Source organism: Aplidium turbinatum, chromosome 15 (genome assembly GCF_918807975.1).
Source record: "Aplidium turbinatum chromosome 15, kaAplTurb1.1, whole genome shotgun sequence".
Taxonomy (NCBI): domain Eukaryota; kingdom Metazoa; phylum Chordata; class Ascidiacea; order Aplousobranchia; family Polyclinidae; genus Aplidium; species Aplidium turbinatum.
The window spans coordinates 20115035-20136480 of NC_137486.1; the positions used below are offsets into that span (position 1 = coordinate 20115035).

General features: G+C 38.1%; 1 long non-coding RNA gene across 1 annotated transcript; it reads left to right on the forward strand.

Moving 5' to 3' along the window:
- The first annotated feature begins 16262 nt into the window (after nt 1-16262).
- LOC145784818 (uncharacterized) lies at nt 16263-18740 on the forward strand. Its single transcript, XR_014291052.1, has 3 exons — nt 16263-17313; nt 17960-18081; nt 18519-18740. It is a non-coding gene; the product is annotated as an uncharacterized LOC145784818 (long non-coding RNA).
- The last annotated feature ends 2706 nt before the right edge of the window (nt 18741-21446 follow it).

The window sequence follows — 21446 nt, forward strand, 5'->3', positions numbered from 1 at the left end:
TGTGTTAATCTAAATAAATTTTTGGAAGTTATTCGATTTTTACTGATGAACGTTTTTTTTGTGTCACCCTGTATATATATCAACTGTACTATAATATCATGAATTGTACAAAGTAAATTGTGACAATACAATTAATATGCACAAAATTCTTGGCAAAGAATGATTTTTAAAAACTAAATTTAACCTTACGGTGTTTGCCTGTTATCGCCCCACCACATTTGCTTTTTGACTACTCCGGCTCGAACCTCCTACATAGGGTTAGGAAGCAGATATGTAAAAAAACGTTAGAACAATCTATTGAGGTAGATGAGCAATGGGTATATAACAGCAAACGAGTATGTTGACCGCCTCCCAGTTCTTGTTTCTGGTAGAAGAGATTTTCACCTCCATTTTCACTTAAGGAGCTGAAAATAAGGCTTTTTTGCTTGGGGTGCACAATTTGATGCATTGTAACCTTCTAAAAAATATAATGTTACTTATCAAACTTGGTGAAGTTGTTGCCTGGCAGGGAAAGAGCATACATGATAAATATAATAACCATCCTACTTTTCATAAAAAAGTTACAGACTTCCAAATATGGCACAAAATTTGTTTTTGGTGAAGAAAAGAGCTACTTTGAGGCTTGATTACTCCATTATGCTGCAAATTAATTGTATTTTGACAATGTCATCAATCATCATGTAATATTGCTAAAAGTGAATCATTTTACAAAAATTAAACTTTATATAATACAGTAGAACTCGGTTAATCCGGATTCGGTTAATCCGGATCTTCGCCTAATCCGGATGAAACTGGAAGTACAAATGATTTGTAATCTTTTTCTTGAGAAACGGCTTCGGATTATCCGGATTATTTAATCCGGATCTTCGCCTATTCCGGACAAAAGTTGCGCTTTCTCTATCGCTTTATCCGGATTTTCCCGACAGTTTTGCCATTTTATGCTAAAACGTAACGTGGCTTATTGCGAGAAATTTCTTATCTATCGTTCCGTTAATGTGACGCAACAAATTATTGCGGATTTCTTCTTTTCATGAACAGTAATCCCTCCTAACGCAAAATTCGTGCGCAAATGCTCAAACTCGTACTGTAACTTGAAAAGATGTCGGTGGAATTTTCGGCGGTATGTCGGTGATGTTTTTCCAATAGAAGACTTTGTTTGATTTTTTGTAAGTTTTCCAAAGAAACTTGTCTTCTGTAACTGTTTTCAAAAGTTTTGAGTGACTACAGATTATTCCGACACGCATGTCTTAAGATATAACTTTTGCCAGTGTGTTCTTGCGTTAGACGCAGAGTCTACAAATATATTCGTTTTACTATTATATTCGATTTTGTTAAAACTATTTGTACGGTAATTATTTAAAATATATTGTTATAATGCTCGGGCCTGTTGTATTGTTGTGTCTTATTCATACCTAACCTGTAAGCAAAAGGTATAGCCTAGCCTACATAGGGAACATACAAAAACTTTATTTTTCGTGGCGAGTTTTGGGAGGGGCTTGAGCCCCCTTAGCCCCATGCTGGGTGCGCTACTGTCTAGTTGACCCTAGCATCATCTAGATATTCCAAATCAGGGCTTCTCAAACTTTTTTGTTCTGCGACCTCATTTTGAAAAATATAATATATTTCTATGTGACACCATTATGGGGACATCCACGTTAATGACATTAAAACAGAGTTATAGTTCTTTTGACTCAATTTGTTTCGGTTCTAGATGACATCGACGGCCAAGGCTGTAAGTGTCACTAGTGGAAGTAGGGCAAAAAGTTCATTTCACCACAGAACTGTCTGAAGTCTACGATATGTCTCATTAAACTTGAAATTGAACAAGGAAATATTATTGTACCATTTTTGCATTGTTACTTTTTCTTGTGCAATTTTTTCCAAAAATTGCCAAATACGTTATAACATTAAGTCTATACTGAGTCAAACAAACATTGTGCCAAACTGAACATTCTTATACACCTGTTTTTCAGTGGCGTCTTCTGAAACCCCCAACAATTTATAAAGATCCAGTTTCATTAGTTCACTTGAAGGCTTCTTATTTGCCATTTTAATAAATCAACATAAAAGCTTTCTTATACAATAAATAATATTAATTCTACAAAACAAGAATTGATAAACACAAACATAGCTTCAAAAGATAAACAAAAGCTGAGACTTCACTGTGAAACCACATGGCAAACTTGGCAAGCAGTAGGCTACCAGTTCCACCCACACAGTATTGGTCTCTACAAGTACCGTATGTGAAACTGCCAGGATTAAACTCTTTAAGAAGCTTTTCCAGTCCAAAGATAGGCCTAAAGATTCAATCAATCAATCACACATCAAAACAAGTGAACTTAAAATATTAAGTTCCGACAACAGCACTTCAAAAATAAGAAACTTCACTCTGTCAATCTCGGTAATCAGCCTGCATCAAAAGCTTCTACGAGTATGCAAAAACTAACAGGAATAACCCACCAAGGCTTTGCCAGTCTGAGGATAAAGATTCAAAACCAACCATTATTGACTAATAGATTCTGTTTAAATAAAAATACTGGCAAAGCCATCTTATGGCGGCAAAAGGTTTATTAATACATTAGCCTATATTTTATCGCTTCTACCTTATTCTAGACTTCTGCTATGTTTGTTGTTTGCATATAATGTTTTTCATTGTGATGGTCAGAAATAAAACGAATTGAACTGATGTTAGTTACCAAACCTACATCTTTTACTGCGCTACAAATACAGTAGCCTACCATAATTTTAATGTTGACAAATTAAACGAAGTTTGGATTTGTGCTGTGCGGGAGACCCCCTAAACTAGAAAGAGTTGCAATACAAAAAAGAGGAAATCCAGCAGGCCTACTCAGAAAAAGTAAATTTTCAGTTTAGTTCCGTTTTTTTATTTTTTTATTTCTGACCATCAAAACGAAAAAGCAATATATGACAAACATAGCAGAGGTCTAAAAAAGGTAGAAACGACAAAACGCGGACGTTATAACGTGCATTATACCAATGCAGGACAATCAGATTAAAATATGGGATGGTCGTAACACCTCAAATGAAATGAAATCAATGAGATTTGGAAACTGGTGTACTTTTTGACAAAGCTTGTCCTGTTTAATCTATGGCAACCTACATACAGCGATGGGCATGATCTTAGATTACTTTTCATTGTATGATCATGACCTTGCAAATCATCTCTGATAGCTCAGTTAGTAAGCGGTTGGCTTAATGAACAAAGTAGCTTCAAGATCAAGCGGCGTTGGTTCGACTCTCTGGGTGTGCGCTTGAGCCACACATTCTAAGGACTGCTCTCCATTCAACGGCACCTAATGGATGGAAAAATTCCCCGGGCCCTGGCTATAGGCCTAACACTTCAACAATCGGAAACTTTACTCTGCCAATCTTATTAACTGCCCCTAGGTCAAAACGCCTCTATAAGTATGCAAAACTGCCAGGAATAACCTATCAAGGCTTTGTCAGTGTAAAGAGAAAGGTTCATAACTGTCACAATCAATGTGCAAGGCCTCGCGTCGGGCTGCTTTGCGTCTTGACAGAATGTGCTGTTTTCATTATGGAATTCTGGTGCGGTGTGTTAGCCTATTATCGGTTATGACCTGAAGTACGGTAACTTTTGTATGAGAAATCTGTATTATGTAACGTATTTCTAGAATCGTCTGTAAGCATGCAATTCTGGAACGTTCTGTTGTTTTTCGTAATTTCTGAGCGTCGTTTGTCATGATGTCATAAGGTTGTTTATCAGTAGGATTGCGAAATATTTATTATGTAAGAGTCCTCTACTCCTATGTGACATTCTTTAGACTTCTTTAAGCTTCTGCTTGTTGACATTTATTGCAACTTGACAGAACAATGTGACATTACGTAACCTTCTCGATGTTACTTGACCGAAACAACTTTCTATAAATAGTGGTGTAGTTTGCGGAATGATTATTATGAGTTGATTATGAGAGTTGTGTTATGAGTTGCGGATTGATAGTTGGTGTAGAAATTATTGTTGATTGAGAGTTGAAGTAATCGAATACAAAGTAGATGAGAATGGGTGCTGATATAAATTGTGTTCGAAATTAGAGTTATTTGAGAAGCCGTTCGTTAAAGTCCTTCAAGAAGTTAGATTGTCATCTCACTAGTAGAACCATTCGACATTCAATTGACTGCTTTTCGGTTTGACCCATTAAACTACGTCATTGAACCTTCCCAAGTCTTTTTCCTGGTAAGAGATAGAAAGAAATCGTGACAATAACTAACCATCAAAATCAATATAATACTATGGTAGGCTAAATAGCCTAGCCTATGTGCTTCTATTTATTTTTGTTTTATTAGTTTGCTGTTTGCTAATAGACCTCTCCTAATTGACCTAAGCTAATAGACCTCTCCCACGGGTGCATTACCACCCCAAAAGCTCGCCGCTCCTTGCCACTGAGGGGTGTAGCAAGCCGACTCTTCAACGTCTTTGACCTGACAAAGTCTATTGTGCTCTTCCTGCCGTGTCAACCATTTGTAGCCTACCTGTGCGTTGTTGATGCGAATAAAAGTTAAACAATTTAAAAGAAACAGATAGGCTACAACTTTGCTTTTTTATTCTGTTTTACTTACAATCGTGAAATTTAGGCCTACTGAATCAGGTTATCTAGACTCCTGCTCCACTCTGACTCTGATGTACCCTATGTGACTCAAACTTCACTTCTGCTCCAATTTTTTTGTGGATAGGCTATTGACTCCAATTTTCATTCGGACTCTGAACGTAAACTATAAGCTAACCCACAATTTACATTTTTACTAGCCTATAACTTAGCCTATAGGCTACCTGTCTTATCCCTGTCATTGAACATAAAAACACATTATTGATTGAATAATTTGTTGCTTGGAAAATAAAACCATGGAAGTTCACAAAAATAACAACTGCAGAGAAGACTATAGCCTATAACTGGCAAATAGCCTAGATAACACTCCAGCTCCTGTTTTTGCCAAGAAATTCAGACTCCGGCTCCTCCGACTTCTGCCGAAACCCAAGACTCCGGCTCCTAAATGCTTAAAAAACTCCGGCTCCTGTAAGCTACACCTCTAAATGGGAGATTGAGTCCAGAGTTGCTACGAATTCCTGGAGAAACCGCCTTTACGGTGGCAAAAGCTTTATCAATAAATTATGCAAGTTTCCGAACCTGACTGAATTTATTTACTTGTTATGTTTAATTATTCAGTTGCATCATACAGTAAATGAAGGATCCTTGTTTAACTTTTCATCCTTAATAACATCGAGAAACCAGAACAGAGGTTGAGAGACATCAGCTCCTATTTCTTATTAGCCTAGAATGATTGAAAGTCGGACATTTTAGGACAAATTAAGTGAAATGTTTTATTTATGGTCCGGCACTTCACTAATATCACAGGAAATTTAACCTATAAACAAAACAAAAATTCATTCATTCATTCATTCATTTTATTTTTCGTCATTAACGCGTCCGGGACGAAAAAGATACTAACTACAAAAATCGATATAAACCTACCAGCACGTTAACGAACGGGAAAAGGTGGCAAAACCTTGAAAGGTTTAAAACGTGCCTGAATGAAAAATTATGTAGTAGGCTATATATCAGTAGTTAGCACGGCCACAAAACCCAAAAAACAAATAGCCTAGCAAAAAATAAAACAAAAACAGAGAGAAGCACACATGTAATAATGAATGACAGCCTAATGAAAAGTGTTGTGGATTGAATTTGCCAATTCCAATATTGATGTGGATGAGCAGTCATAATAATAATAATAGGATGGAGAAAGAAAACCGGACATAAAAGAAACCCATCCTCAGGCAAAAGCCCGTTTCAATGTGACCCAGGAGAGCAGGTGTTGAGCTCTTTCTATGGTTAGACTGCACAACACAGTAGCCTAAGACGATTGAGGTTTGTTGTCCAGTTTAACCCTATTTCCTGTGACGTATTTTGGCCAGTTGACTTGCGGAGGGGGGGGTCGGTGCGACACTATCATTTTCAGCTCGTGTAACTCAAAAACTACGCAAAATAGATCAATCAAATTTTCACATGATGCAGATAATTTATCTGACAACATAGCATCGAAAATCTTTTGCAATTTGTTCAACAGCGTAACTTGAAAAATCAAATAATTTGATGGTTGGTCATATTTTTTTATTTGACTTGAGAAATCGTTTCTTAATTACTTTATAATTGAGTGTGACGGGATAATTCCATTGTGTTGGATTTTAATCTCTTACGCGTGGACGTCGTCCACGCTTCAATGAAATCGTAATTGGCGTCTGACTTGCGTTTGCTTGTTGTTTTGCCCGAGGCATTGCAAAAATCTTTCGCTTTGTCTCAACATTTGCAGAGAATGAGACAAAATCACGGCAAAATAAACTGTTTCAAGTCATTTTTGAGCCAATTGTTATAGTCTACACATTTTCAAATGTACTGTCATCGCTTGATATTAAAACTAAATCAAGCAATGAGCTTTAGTAAACATTTTATTTGTAACAATTGTGTTCAGTTCAGTTTTCTTTTCACACTCATACTGTCCAATTTGGTTATACATGATCAAGAAACACTTTGCAGTTTACAGCACATCCCAGGGAGCTATTTATTTGTTTTTAACATTGTTTCAACGTCTAGAGACGTTGAATCGATGTAAAAGTATCTGATTTGCTTTCTAGCTAGCGGTTGATACAGAAAAGTAAGGTAGCCTATTGGTGTCACATGGTGTTTGAACCACAACCTATCCAAAGGTAGTTACTTGCTTCGATAGGAGCTCGTTCCAACTTGGACCTTCATGCACTTCAAAAACAAAAAGTGTCTAGAACTCCTGACTGATCAACTATGTCACGATGCATTACAAAACTGATTTGTTTCCATAATTACCAACAATGATCACTTTGAATGAAATAATTTTGCAAACAATTTTGATAAAGTGAAGTGACAATAATCGTTTAGTCAAATCGTATTGGTAGGCTATAGAAAAGGTCGTTTGTACATTGCCAAAGGGAACTCTCGTTCTGCGTGACAAACTCAAAGTCGTGGCATAACGATAGGAAAAATAAATACATTTAGCAAGATATCAAATCTTGCAAAAAAAATCTTTTTTAGGCTGATTGTTATTATCATACAAAAAAATCACTAAAATTTTGACTTTTTTCTTCGGCAAAATTGAAGGTTTTTGATATTTTGAAAATGCACGTTTGTGTCTAAGCGATTGAAACGGCTTTTTTATGTTGTCAACTAGATTTGCAAGATAAGGTTTTCTACATGTTTTTCTAATTTGTTGGACATGCATTTTGTGTCAAGCTATTTCTTACGCATTAGAAGATTTCTTTCTCTTCAAATTTTGAAATAACTTTTTAGATGCAGTTTGCGGTTGACGGCATTACTGCAAAAGCCATCTTTTGTAATTGATACATAACCAAAAACAAAAGGCGCATAAACTACTGCTGGCTGATAGACCACGTAACAATACATTAGGGTGTACCTTAAAAAAAAAAGTTTGATAATTTATGCTCTCACCCCCTACATTTGTGCCATTTGACCTAAAAACAATGTCTGTTAAATTTGAGACAGATCCATTGATATTTAGAGGTCAACCTGGGACTTTGAAATTTTATACTGGGTCATTCCATGCCAAGCGTTCTAGACCTATCAGTTTGACCCTCTTCGATTTTGCTTAAACTTGGTTAAAATGTTATTTGGCATGATTTAGCCATGCATTACAAATTTTAGCTCAGTATCTATTATAGTTTTGAAAATGTGATGCTTTAAAGTTTTAGGTAACCCCTAAACTTTTCCACATTCGGTTTTTTGGATCATTTTCAATTAACCATATCTTTTTCTCCGAAGGTTATATAAAGTTTAATTTTTGTAAAATGATTCACTTTTAGCAATATTACATGATGACATTGTCAAAATACAATTAATTTGCAGCATAATGGAGTAATCAAGCCTCAAAGTAGCTCTTTTCTTCACCAAAAGCAAATTTTGTGCCATATTTGGAAGTCTGTAACTTTTTTATGAAAAGTAGGATGGTTATTATATTTATCATGTATGCTCTTTCCCTACCAGGCAACGACTTCACTAAGTTTGATAAGTAACATTATATTTGTTAGAAGGTTACAATGCATCAAATTGTGCACCCCAAGCAATAAAGCCAAAATAACGCCATCTTGTGGTATAAAAATACCCCTGTAAAAAGTGTTTACAAAATAAACTGTTTAACCATTTGAAGAACATTAGCTAAGGAACTTGAGTACAAAGTTTTGACTTTGTCACTCAACTGTAATATCATTATACAGGGTGACACAAAAAAAACGTTCATCAGTAAAAATCAAATAACTTCCAAAATTTTATTTAGATTAACCCAAAAATTCAGCTACATTAGGTTAAGTATATGTAGCAGACATCTCCAAAGTTTCAAGTCTATACCACAAAAACTCTTTGTTTAACTGGCGCTCAAAAAATGTGCTCTAAATGAGCTCCCCGTTGCTGCAAGCACATTTGGATCCGGCGGGCAAAGTTCTCGATGACCCTCCCACATTCTTCCCTTGGGATTGCTTTTATTGTTGCTGTAATTGCTGCCTTTAGATCAGGAATAGTCTGGGGGTTGTTGCCATACACTCTATCCTTAAGGTAGCCCCACAGATAAAAATATGGGGCGTTCAAGTCCGGTGAATACGGCGACCACTCCGGGTCACACCTGCGGCTGATCAGTCGGTCAGGAAAGCGCTGCTGTAGCCATGCCAATGATTGGTTTGAGGTGCGGGGGGGTGGCACCATCCTTCTGGAACCACTGGAGGTCCCTGACGGTGGTTCCAGCAGGATGGTGCCACCCTCCACACATCAAACCAATCATTGGCATGGCTACAGCAGCGTTTTCCTGACCGACTGATCAGCCGCAGGTGTGACCCGGAGTGGTCGCCGTATTCACCGGACTTGAACGCTCCAGATTTTTATCTGTGGGGCTACCTTAAGGATAGGGTGTATGGCAACAACCCCCAGACTATTCCTGATCTAAAGGCAGCAATTACAGCAACAATAAAAGCAATCCCAAGGGAAGAATGTGGGAGGGTCATCGAGAACTTTGCCCGCCGGATCCAAATGTGCTTGCAGCAACGGGGAGCTCATTTAGAGCACATTTTTTGAGCGCCAGTTAAACAAAGAGTTTTTGTGGTATAGACTTGAAACTTTGGATATGTCTGCTACATATACTTAACCTAATGTAGCTGAATTTTTGTGTTAATCTAAATAAATTTTTGGAAGTTATTCGATTTTTACTGATGAACGTTTTTTTTTTGTGTCACCCTGTATATATATCAACTGTACTATAATATCATGAATTGTACAAAGTAAATTGTGACAATACAATTAATATGCACAAAATTCTTGGCAAAGAATGATTTTTAAAAACTAAATTTAACCTTACGGTGTTTGCCTGTTATCGCCCCACCACATTTGCTTTTTGACTACTCCGGCTCGAACCTCCTACATAGGGTTAGGAAGCAGATATGTAAAAAAACGTTAGAACAATCTATTGAGGTAGATGAGCAATGGGTATATAACAGCAAACGAGTATGTTGACCGCCTCCCAGTTCTTGTTTCTGGTAGAAGAGATTTTCACCTCCATTTTCACTTAAGGAGCTGAAAATAAGGCTTTTTTGCTTGGGGTGCACAATTTGATGCATTGTAACCTTCTAAAAAATATAATGTTACTTATCAAACTTGGTGAAGTTGTTGCCTGGTAGGGAAAGAGCATACATGATAAATATAATAACCATCCTACTTTTCATAAAAAAGTTACAGACTTCCAAATATGGCACAAAATTTGTTTTTGGTGAAGAAAAGAGCTACTTTGAGGCTTGATTACTCCATTATGCTGCAAATTAATTGTATTTTGACAATGTCATCAATCATCATGTAATATTGCTAAAAGTGAATCATTTTACAAAAATTAAACTTTATATAATACAGTAGAACTCGGTTAATCCGGATTCGGTTAATCCGGATCTTCGCCTAATCCGGATGAAACTGGAAGTACAAATGATTTGTAATCTTTTTCTTGAGAAACGGCTTCGGATTATCCGGATTATTTAATCCGGATCTTCGCCTATTCCGGACAAAAGTTGCGCTTTCTCTATCGCTTTATCCGGATTTTCCCGACAGTTTTGCCATTTTATGCTAAAACGTAACGTGGCTTATTGCGAGAAATTTCTTATCTATCGTTCCGTTAATGTGACGCAACAAATTATTGCGGATTTCTTCTTTTCATGAACAGTAATCCCTCCTAACGCAAAATTCGTGCGCAAATGCTCAAACTCGTACTGTAACTTGAAAAGATGTCGGTGGAATTTTCGGCGGTATGTCGGTGATGTTTTTCCAATAGAAGACTTTGTTTGATTTTTTGTAAGTTTTCCAAAGAAACTTGTCTTCTGTAACTGTTTTCAAAAGTTTTGAGTGACTACAGATTATTCCGACACGCATGTCTTAAGATATAACTTTTGCCAGTGTGTTCTTGCGTTAGACGCAGAGTCTACAAATATATTCGTTTTACATGCATACTGCATTTCAAAAGAATTCTATCGCTAACGTGGTGATCGCGCGTCTCGGAATTGGCAGATGACCACACTAATGCGTTCAATTTCGGTGATTTTTACCGATACCCTTCTATCTAGGTAACGTCAGGCTTGATAGAACCGTCATCGGTTAATCCGGATCTTCGCCTAATCCAGATGGAATCGCCGGTCAAATCGAATCCGGATTAACCGAGTTCTACTGTATAACCTTCGGAGAAAAAGATATGGTTAATTGAAAATGATCCAAAAAACCGAATGTGGAAAAGTTTAGGGGGTACCTAAAACTTTAAAGCATCACATTTTCAAAACTATAATAGATACTGAGCTAAAATTTGTAATGCATGGCTAAATCATGCCAAATAACATTTTAACCAAGTTTAAGCAAAATCGAAGAGGGTCAAACTGATAGGTCTAGGACGCTTGGCATGGAATGACCCAGTATAAAAATTCAAAGTCCCAGGTTGACCTCTAAATATCAATGGATCTGTCTCAAATTTAACAGACATTGTTTTTAGGTCAAATGGCACAAATGTAGGGGGTGAGAGCATAAATTATCAAACTTTTTTTTTTTAAGGTACACCCTACAATACATCATAATGATGTTTTTCCGAACCAAAGACCCAGAAAACCAATTTTGTTGTATATTAGTTCAGACGTTGAACCAATGACAAAAAGTGATTTGCTGATTTGAAACAAAGTGATTGCTGTTCCCAATGTGCAAACCTTTTGATAAAAGTAATCAAGTTTTGGCCACAGCTTTCTGGTCCACTGAGGCTACTCTGGTCAATCGACTCACGTTGCAAATAACTTATCGACATTATTGGGTAGGCTCACACTGAAGTTGTTTTGTGTAAAGTCTTGCTTGTGAAAAAGTCGAAGTAAAAACACAAAAATGAAGTAAGTTATATTTACAAAGTATTATATTCTTGAATCAACCACAGTTTTAAAAAAAATAGTTTGAACAGGTTTCATGTAATAGAAACTACAATTGATATTATCGCGAAGGATCAAATAGCTGTGAAAATCACTTCGAGCAATTGTTTGTTATGATTTTCATTTTTCATCATGCAAACCAAGGTGAACCTCAATATCATATTTTTATGCCAAACGATAAAAATCGTTTTGTTTTTTTTTTAGTTACTTTTAGGAGACAAGGAAAACAATCCGTATAAAAAATAATTCAATTCAACATATTTCCCTTATTTTGTCAGATATGTATTTCGTGCAACAATTTTTTAGAAAAATTGCTGAGTATGGCATCGCGTTTTAGATGCAGTCAGAGAATGCAACTTCGCGGTTGATGGCGTTATTACAAAAGCCAATCTTTTGTCACGGAAATGTATTCGAAAACAAAAAGGCTCAAAAGCGGCTGACTGATAGGTTACGTTGCGATACGTTACAAAAACAAGGCATTGATTTCAGATTCTTTCAACCAAGCAAACAACTTTGCTCCAAATGACATAAACATCCAAATTTATTGAGAAAATGATATATGCCTACACCTTTTTGAGGTAAGCTTTTGTGAAAATAAGCTTTTGAAGATCAACATTTGAAAACAAAGTTTGAAATTATTGAGTTGGTCCTAATAATGTTTCTGCTGAGATATATCAAAACATTTCAATCCTCGTAGAGAAAAAATAATTTTGTAATCTCTCAAGCAACTGCAAAATTACCATTTAGGTAAAGATTCATTGCTGACAATACAGTATGTGCAATGTTTGTCAAAGCACAACAATTTCGCTGCGCGTGTTTTTCCACAAAAGCAGAGCAGTTTAGATAGACGATGTCAAGTTCTTTTCAGTATCCTTCAATCTCTCGTTTTTATAAAAACGTTTTAACAACATCCATAAATATTTATGTGAATATAAGTGTACCGGTACATGCAGAAGTTTATTGGCGGGTCAAAAACTCACTCCTTGTTGCTTTCCGACAAGAAATCAACAAAAAACTTCCCACATCAGTTTGTTTGTTTTGTGAGATAGACTGAGTTTTGTCAAGAAATTTTCGTACGGCTTCTTGTTATAAGTTAGAAACAAAATGTATTGGCCATAGAAAACTATGTAAAATTACATCTTTTTCAGCATGGCTTATCGTATACTTACTCTCTGATATAATTCCAAAGAAACCCAGATGTAATTAAAAGATTAATCAAAGCAACTCAAAACTCGAGTTTGCAAACAAAAGGCGGAATCATTACGGTCGAATGCTTTACAACAAAGCCAACTCACGAGATATCTGCGTTGCAGTTCCACGCACGACGGCGCTCAGTAATCCTATTAATCCGTATAATTAGAAAACAAAAGGACTAGCTAGTAGCAGGCTAAAATATCCGAGTATGTTATGAAAATCATGTCATATCTCTAAAACTATAGACAATAGCAATGCCATTTAAAGCGGAATAAATACTTGAATAATTTTTAGGAAAAGTCAAAAAATTTCAAAGGTGTGGATTGCGTAGTTCTTTAGTGATATTGCTTTGAAAAGCGCCAAGTCCCACCCGACCCCCCCCCCCACAGGACAAAGGGTTAAGTTATTGTTTCTTGTCCTGGTGGGTGATGGAATGGACTCTCTTGACTCAAGACATCGAAGACTGCTTTGAGGCAAAGAAGAAGGCTGGTGCTGTGTTTCTCGACCTCACAGCTGCATACGACACTGTATGGCACCAAGGCCTCACCTGCAAACTGCTCCGCCTGCTCCCGGACAGGCACATGGTCCGCATGATCATGGAGCTCGTTTACAACAGAAGCTTTACTCTCACCACCGGAAGTGGTAAACCAAGCAGGTTACGACGCCTTAAAAATGGCGTCCCTCAGGGATCTGTCCTGGCCCCCCTTCTGTTTAACATCTACACCCACGACTTGCCAATCACGGTATCCGCAAAGTACGCCTATGCCGATGATTTGGCCATTCTACACTTGTCGAATCATTGGGAAACATTAGAAGGGACTCTAAACCAGGACATGTCGACACTTTCGGCATACCTCCAGAGATGGAGACTGAAGCTCAGCGAAACCAAAACAGTGACGACAGCCTTCCACTTAAACAACCGGGAAGCAAAGCGTGAGCTCAAGATCAGCACCAATGGAAAAACCCTGCCCTTCTGCCCAAACCCTAAATATCTAGGGGTAGTCTTGGACAGGTCGCTCACTTACCGTCAACATTTGGAGTCACTACGCAAAAAGATCTCAACACGCACAGCTTTGCTAAGGCGTCTGGCCGGCTCTGGCTGGGGAGCCGGAGTTGATACCCTGCGCATTGCCACCATCGCGCTAGTTCACGCTCCAGCAGAATACTGTGCACCTGTCTGGAGCCGCAGTGCCCACTGCCATCAAATCGACACTGCCATAAACGACGCCTTGCGTATCGTGACAGGATGCCTGCGACCTACACCATCGGAAAATCTCCCTGTCCTTGCAGGCATCCAACCAGCTGAGCTTCGTCGTGAAGAAGCCATCCTGTCTCTCTCTCGTCGAGCTACGAACCCCAGCCACTTACTCTACTCAAGTCTCTACGAGTCTGTGAACGAGAAACCTCGGCGACTGAAATCGAGACACCCATTTGTACGTGCCGCACAACTCCTGATGAAAAGTGCTGAAGACCAATCCATCAGTGCGGCAACCTGGGCGGACCACCAATGGAGCTCGGAGTGGAAGAAGAACTCTTCAAGACTCCAAAGTTTCATCTCCGACACCAGCCACCACCCAACCGGAATGCATGTGCCAAGGAAGGCCTGGGTGCGGCTCAACCGCCTGCGTACTGGCGTCGGACTATTTCGCTTCAACATGCACAAATGGGGGATGGCTCCATCCGCGATCTGTGAGTGTGGCATGGAGGAACAAACCGCAGACCACACCATCTGTAACTGCGCCATCTACCATGCGCCAAATGGTGTGCGTGGACTGCGTGAATTGGATGACGAATCAATTCAATGGCTGCTCGACACCTGCCCAAACATTTAGACCGCGTCGCCGCCACTGCCCAAGGGTGGTAAAAGGCAGAGCCCCTCGACCCTTGAAGTGGCGAAGAACAAGGTTCAAACGAAGAAGAAGAAGAAGATGGAATGGATGAGCTGGTAGATGATGATGTCCTGATGGTGTTGATGAAGCTCTCATCCCCTTTTGCGACGTGTCGTGTTGATTATGGAGTATTGCGTTTGCTGTTAATATCTACAAACATAAAAGTACAGCACAAGCAATCGGTATTATTGTTAGGTAAGCCTACCCGCACAGCAAACAATGTCGGCTGATCGTTGGCCAACGGTCGCGAACGTCGCGGTCGGCTTTTCGCCGCAAAACAACCATTTGCCAACTAACATTATTTCTTTAACTGGACAAAGAATCAGTAAAAAAGGGTACAACATGTTATAATTTGGTGATATAAACCACATAAAACATTTTTTTTACCAAATATATATTGTGTAAAACTTGGTTGTGGACACAATGCTAAGACAATGGTGGGCCAACGTCGCATTTGTCGCCGTGGGCATTCAGTTGAAAACCAACCTCCAGCCACCGATTGTTTATTTTGATATTCCGGGTGAAATAATCTTACATAATGAAAAGTACCCATTACAATTCTGTGAATTGAAGCTTTCATAAATTTTTATTTCAACAAACGTCAATATCATAAATAGGTTGTTAACACAACGTTGAACCAACGAAGAACCAACGTCACGTACGTCACCGTGGGCATTCGGTTGTCAGCCAACCTTTTGAGAATAAATCTCAATTTTGGTGTTTCTGGCAAACGAATTAAGAGATATGGCAAGTATGTATTATAATTCTGTGAAATGAAGAATTTTTAAAGTTCATTTCAACAAAAATTTAATATGACTAATATAGTTGTTGACGCGACGTTGTGCCAATGGTGGACCCCACAGCGCGTTCGTCGCCGTGGGCATTCGGTTGTGAACCAACCTTTCTACAACAAATATCATTTTTCGTATTCACAACAAAATAATTCGAAGTATTGGCCAGTATATGCTACAATTTGACGAAATTAAAGTGAACAAAGGTTTATTCTAACAAAAACGCTATGTAAAAAATAGTTTGTTGACGCGACGTTGAGCCAATGGTGGGCCCCACAGCGCGTTCGTCGCCGTGGGCATTCGGTTGTGAATCAACCTTTCTACAACAAATATCATTTTTCGTATTCACAACAAAATAATTCGAAGTATTGGCCAGTATATGCTACAATTTGACGAAATTAAAGTGAACAAAGGTTTATTCTAACAAAAACGCTATATAAAAAATATTTTGTTGAAGTGACGTTGGGCCAATGGTGGGCCCCACAGCGCGTTCGTCGCCGTGGGCATTCGGTTGTGAATCAACCTTTCTACGACAAATATCATTTTTCGTATTCACAACAAAATAATTCGAAGTATTGGCCAGTATATGCTACAATTTGACGAAATTAAAGTGAACAAAGGTTTATTCTAACAAAAACGCTATGTAAAAAATAGTTTGTTGACGCGGCGTTGAGCCAATGGTGGGCCCCACAGCGCGTTCGTCGCCGTGGGCATTCGGTTGTGAGCAAACCTTTTGCCAAAAAATTTTAATTTTATTTTATTTATTTATTTGCAATCAGACTCAAAGTCCATAGAATTCAAAATGCTTAGCCTACGCAATTGAATCAAATAGTTTTCAATTAGAGAAAACACAAGTCTCACGAAACAAAGTGTTACAATCACTCATACAAATAGCCTATATTAAAATGTTGCATGACCAAATGCTGCATAAATTTGATTAAAGAAATTCATCTTTTGATAAACGTTTTTACAGCTTTTCAATAGTTTATAAGTCAGTAAATCGGTTGGATATCGGAAATTTTTGAAAATGAAATATAAGCCGTCGCCAAAAATTCATATAAAAATAATATTTTGTTGAAAATACAACCAAGAAAACTCAAAATGCAAAAATTTTGTCTTGTTTGAGGATAAGGATTTTCGTTAGCCTACATCTGCCGTATTTAACGTTTGACTAGAATTAACTACATCAAAATAAAATAATTTAATTTGGACCAAAAAAATGATTTCATCATGTTTTTACAGTAACCGCAAATATCCCCCATAAAGTAGCCTACAAATGATCATATGAATGTTTGTGGTGGGCAAAACTATTTCTCAACCATTCAGACTTTCGAGTGTTCAATACAAATTACTTCCTTTAGCCACAAAACTTGTTGTTCTCATCTCGTTTGCTTCGAATTTTCGAAGTATTTCGTTTCGACCTAAAAGTTTCTATTGAAAAGCAAAGTCCAATTTTTTCACATTCATCCAATGTTTGAAGATGTTGAATCAATGTAAAATGCCTGATTTTGTTCGCCAGTGATTTAACCCAAATAGAATTGTGGTTTAATTAAATCCAAAGTTTGATTGAATTGAATTAAGTTTAACTACTAGATTCACCCGGACAACAGAGCAGAAATTGATTTTCATTGATTCAACGTTCACAGATGTTGATACAAAAGCATGCTTTGCTGGCTGGCAATAAACAGCTCTTTGTTAATTAGGTCATGCATTGGTGTTAATTAGGTCATCCTCTTCTTTTTTCATTTTTTTCCCATGCTGCCCTGCTTTCAAATTTATTCACAGTGAGTTGTGTCGGCTTGAGGGCTTGTACGAATTACAAAGATAATATTGCGGTGCTTTGGTATGTCAGCAAGGTCCAACCAATGAAATTGCGAAAGATTTTAAGCCTACAAGCTCCAGCCTCGAATACTATCATTAGTCGCCTGGAAAAGCATTGGTGAGTGTATACTAGGTACTGCATATCGCTGTTTTTATTGTTGTTAGCATTTTTGATAAAGCATGAGATGGTTCAATTAGTTCAATGTAGTAGCCTACTATAATTAATTATAATGCAATACCGATACATAATTATTCATAAATTTAGATTTTAGGACACACCTGGGTGTATATTGTGCAGTGCATTGATTTTTGTGTTAGTTTCGATAATACTAAATAGCTTATCTCCTGTTTTTTCGATGAAGTCAACTTTTTGTAGCAAGCTTGCGCGGTGCGTTTTTTGTAAGGATTCTGAAAGTAACGAAAAGGTTCCAGATGCTTGTTTAATAGATCAATGAAAAGTCAATTCAATACCATTACTTATTTTAGGTCAGCTTGTTTTAAATGGACACTGTTAAGCAAAATGTTTCCTCCTACATTGATAAAAAAAGCTCACCCTCAATAATTTGTTTATTTTTATGTCGCCAGTTTTGTGGCTCAGACTACTGTCTTGTATCGCAATTTTGCAATTTTGGTACGATCTAATTGATTAAAAGCAATTAGTTTTAACATAAAATCTAAAAAAAACACTAAATTATTGGGTCAAGTTTTTGTTAGGTCATTAAGGTCATTTTCACATTTTAAAGTAAATTGTTTTGAATATTCAGGTCGATGAAAACTTGCTCTATTTGTGAGGAATAGGCTGATGATGATGGATGATGGTGATGACGGATGATGATGAGGCTACATCAGATTTCGATAATCCTTTTTCACTACAAGCACAAGCATGGTCAGCTTAAGCATTTACCCCTTTACCTTATGTTTCTTTTTCAACAAACTCTCAGTTTTTAATGAATAATAACTAAGCTTCTGTAGTTAATTTAATGCAAGGTTGCATGAAAAAGGTGTTTATTACAGTGACGAAAAATCATAATTTTGTATTTGTAATAGAAGTAATTCGCAAAATCTTTAAAGAAATGATTTCAAAGTTTATTTGTAGCAGGATAATTCTCATTTTCTTTTCCAGACTGTTGTAATCAATGTAATTCTGAGTTTATCCATGGGAGATACTTTCAGAACTTTTTCAGTGTGATTAGTTCATTGCTTTATGGGAAAAAGTTGCTTGTTAGAGTTAGTTACGTGGCTTCAGCAACCAACCTTTTCCACTAGACATATTGGTTTGGACCAGCTATTGGCAATTTATCCCAATGACATTATTATTTTTAGATGGAGTACGAAGAACCCATAACTTGTCCACAGCAACAAATTCAAATATCCATGCCGCTATTTCAGACTGGCTGAAATACGCAAGAGATGAGGACTGAGAAGTTTGAGAAGAGGAAGACAGGAAATTTGATTTAATTTGCCTCATGCCCTTTTCTAGACCGCTGTTATATTTAGCATGTTCTTTGTTTTTGCTGTGATGGTTAGAAATAAAAACAAACTTAACTGCCATCTGTCCTACTCTTTGCTTGTATGAGTGCCTTTTCTAGCAATGTTGTACCGAGTGGAATGCTAGTATGGTAGGTGATAAGGTTTACTGCGAATTGAGGCCTCGATCCCACGTCTTCGTGGTCATCATTTTCAGCACAGATTAACTCGAAAAAAGTGAGTTAACAACACGCCACCATGTGGTCAAAGTTAAGAAACGTTTTCGGTTTGGTGAGGTCGTAATGTCTAACCCTTGTCAGAGCAAAACGTGAGCGTTTGGTCGTAGATTAGCAAATGATGGCCAACGCTAGGCCCACGAGTAACCAAATCGTTTTCGCCAGAGGGGATGATAGTAAATTGCGTCTTCCACGTCGACCCAACGAAAGCGTTTGGTCGTAGGTTGGCCAACAGTGCACTAACGTTGGTTCTACGATTAAACAACTCTTTTTTGCCACAGTGAGGATAGTTGTAGGCTAAATTGCGTCGTGGATCCCACGTCGAACCAACGAAAGCGTTTGGTCGTCAGGTTGGCCAACAGTGCACCAAAGTTGGGTCTACGATTAGCCAAGCATTTTTTTTGACACAGTGAGGATAGTTGTAAATTGCGTCGTGGATTCCACGTCGAACCGACGAAAGCGTTTGATCGTAGGTGGCAAATGGTCGGGAAAGGGTTGGCCAACAGTGCATCAACGTTGGGTCTACGATTAGCCAAGCCTTTTTTCGCCACAGTGAGGATAGTTGTAAATTGCGTCGTGGATCCCACGTCGAACCAACGAAAGCGTTTGGTCGTCAGGTTGGTCGCAGGTGGCAAATGGTCGGGAAAGGGTTGGTCGACAGTGCATCAACGTTGGGTCTACGATTAGCCAAGCCTTTTTTCGCCACAGTGAGGACAGTTGTAAATTGCGTCGTGGATCCCACGTCGAACCAACGAGAGCGTTTGGTCGCAGGTTGGTCGCAGGTGGCAAATGGTCGGGAAAGGGTTGACCAACAGTGTGCCTCCGGGGGATCGACGTTTAACCAACCGATTTTTGTGACTGACGATTCGCCCAAGGTGGCCCGCTGGCCAACTTTGTTACGCGCCAACGTCGGAAACCAACGGAGGGCCCACGGGACGTTTCCGATGGTCTAACGTTGGACCAACGACACGTTGTTGTGCGGGTAGTCTTTGGTAAATAATTTCGGATTTCTACTAAAATCTTCACAAGAATGCAAAAAAGCCTTTCTACGTTGTCTTTCTATTCAATCTATTGCGTGTCCGTTTTGCTTAAATGTTGTTTTAGTTTGTGAAAAAAAAGTGACTTTGTATGAGTCTTTCTGATTGAAGAAGGAAATTCGTTCCATGTTTTCGCACCTGTGAATTCTATTGAATGTTGAGTAAGCGTTTTTGAGAAGTATGGAATGTTTAGAGAATCATTATCATGGTTTCTTGTAGACGAGCTGTGAACCTCTTTGACATATTTAAAAAGGTTGGTGAAGCAATCTGGTAGTAAATTGTTGTGAAATTTAAACACGAAAACACCAATTTCCAGTTTGAACAATTGCTCAATTGATATCGGGATCTTGCTACAACTATCATTGTTGAGGCGGAAAATACGATGAAATTTGTCACAGATTTTTTGAAGTTTTTGTATAAGTCCTTCGTTGCCATATTTCCAAGTCGTAATGCAATACCTCAGATTACTTTCAATTAAAGAATGGTATAAGCAGATCAAATTTGACAAATTAAGACAGGGTCTAATCTTGGTAATCATGCCAAAATTTCCTCGAACCTTTTGCAGCAAATGTTGCATGTGTGGTTTCCATGAAAGATTTTCATTCAGAGTCAGGCCAAGGAAACTGATATTTTGTACTCTCTCAATTGGTTGATCATTTATACTTAAGATTTGCTTACACTTATTCGCACGTAAACTGTTAGTATCAAATACCATGTATTTTGTTTTGTTTACATTAAGTGATAATTTATTTGCTACAAGCCATTTGACATCTTCTTGCATTTCTGCATTGGCCGCTTCATGCAATTTATCCACACTCTTACCTGACATCAGAAGATTTGTGTCATCCGCAAAAATGATAGAATCAGTACAATTTAAACAATTTGGGAAGTCGTTAATGTAAATTATGAATAATAGGGGGCCTAAAATAGAACCTTGGGGCACATTGGAAGGATTTGCTAGTCATCGGATACAGCATTTACGCAAATTAGCCCAATTTATCATTTTTGGCCACCTGGCAATCTTGTCTGTGTAAATTTTTGTCTTCTCTGCTTTGACACAAGGTATATCCACATTTAAATGAATGACGCTCACTCAACTCTGCTGCGACTCGTCAATGGCTGACGTTCACACAAAGTCAACATCGAAGACGCGTATGCGTCGTCGCAGGCTAGCAACAGAAGACAACTCTTAGCTCCCTGCAGTGGCGTATAGCCAGGAATTTCAAAAAGGGGGGGAGGTTTGTGACGGCCGACGAGCGAAGCGTGTTCGCCTAAGAAGACACCCAGCATTCTGAGAGCATTTTCAACAAAAATGTGGGTATGAATATTCCTGTAAAATGGTGCTGTCCGGTGGCATAGCATAGCAATAAAGCTAAGTCTCTATGTTTTCTGGTTTCTAATTCCTGGCTGAGATGTTTGATATTGGCAAAACTCGCTCTTTAATGCAGTTTCGTTTAAAATTAGGCAAACTTTGTTTTAGAGACATAAACAGACTGAAAGCATCATTCTCA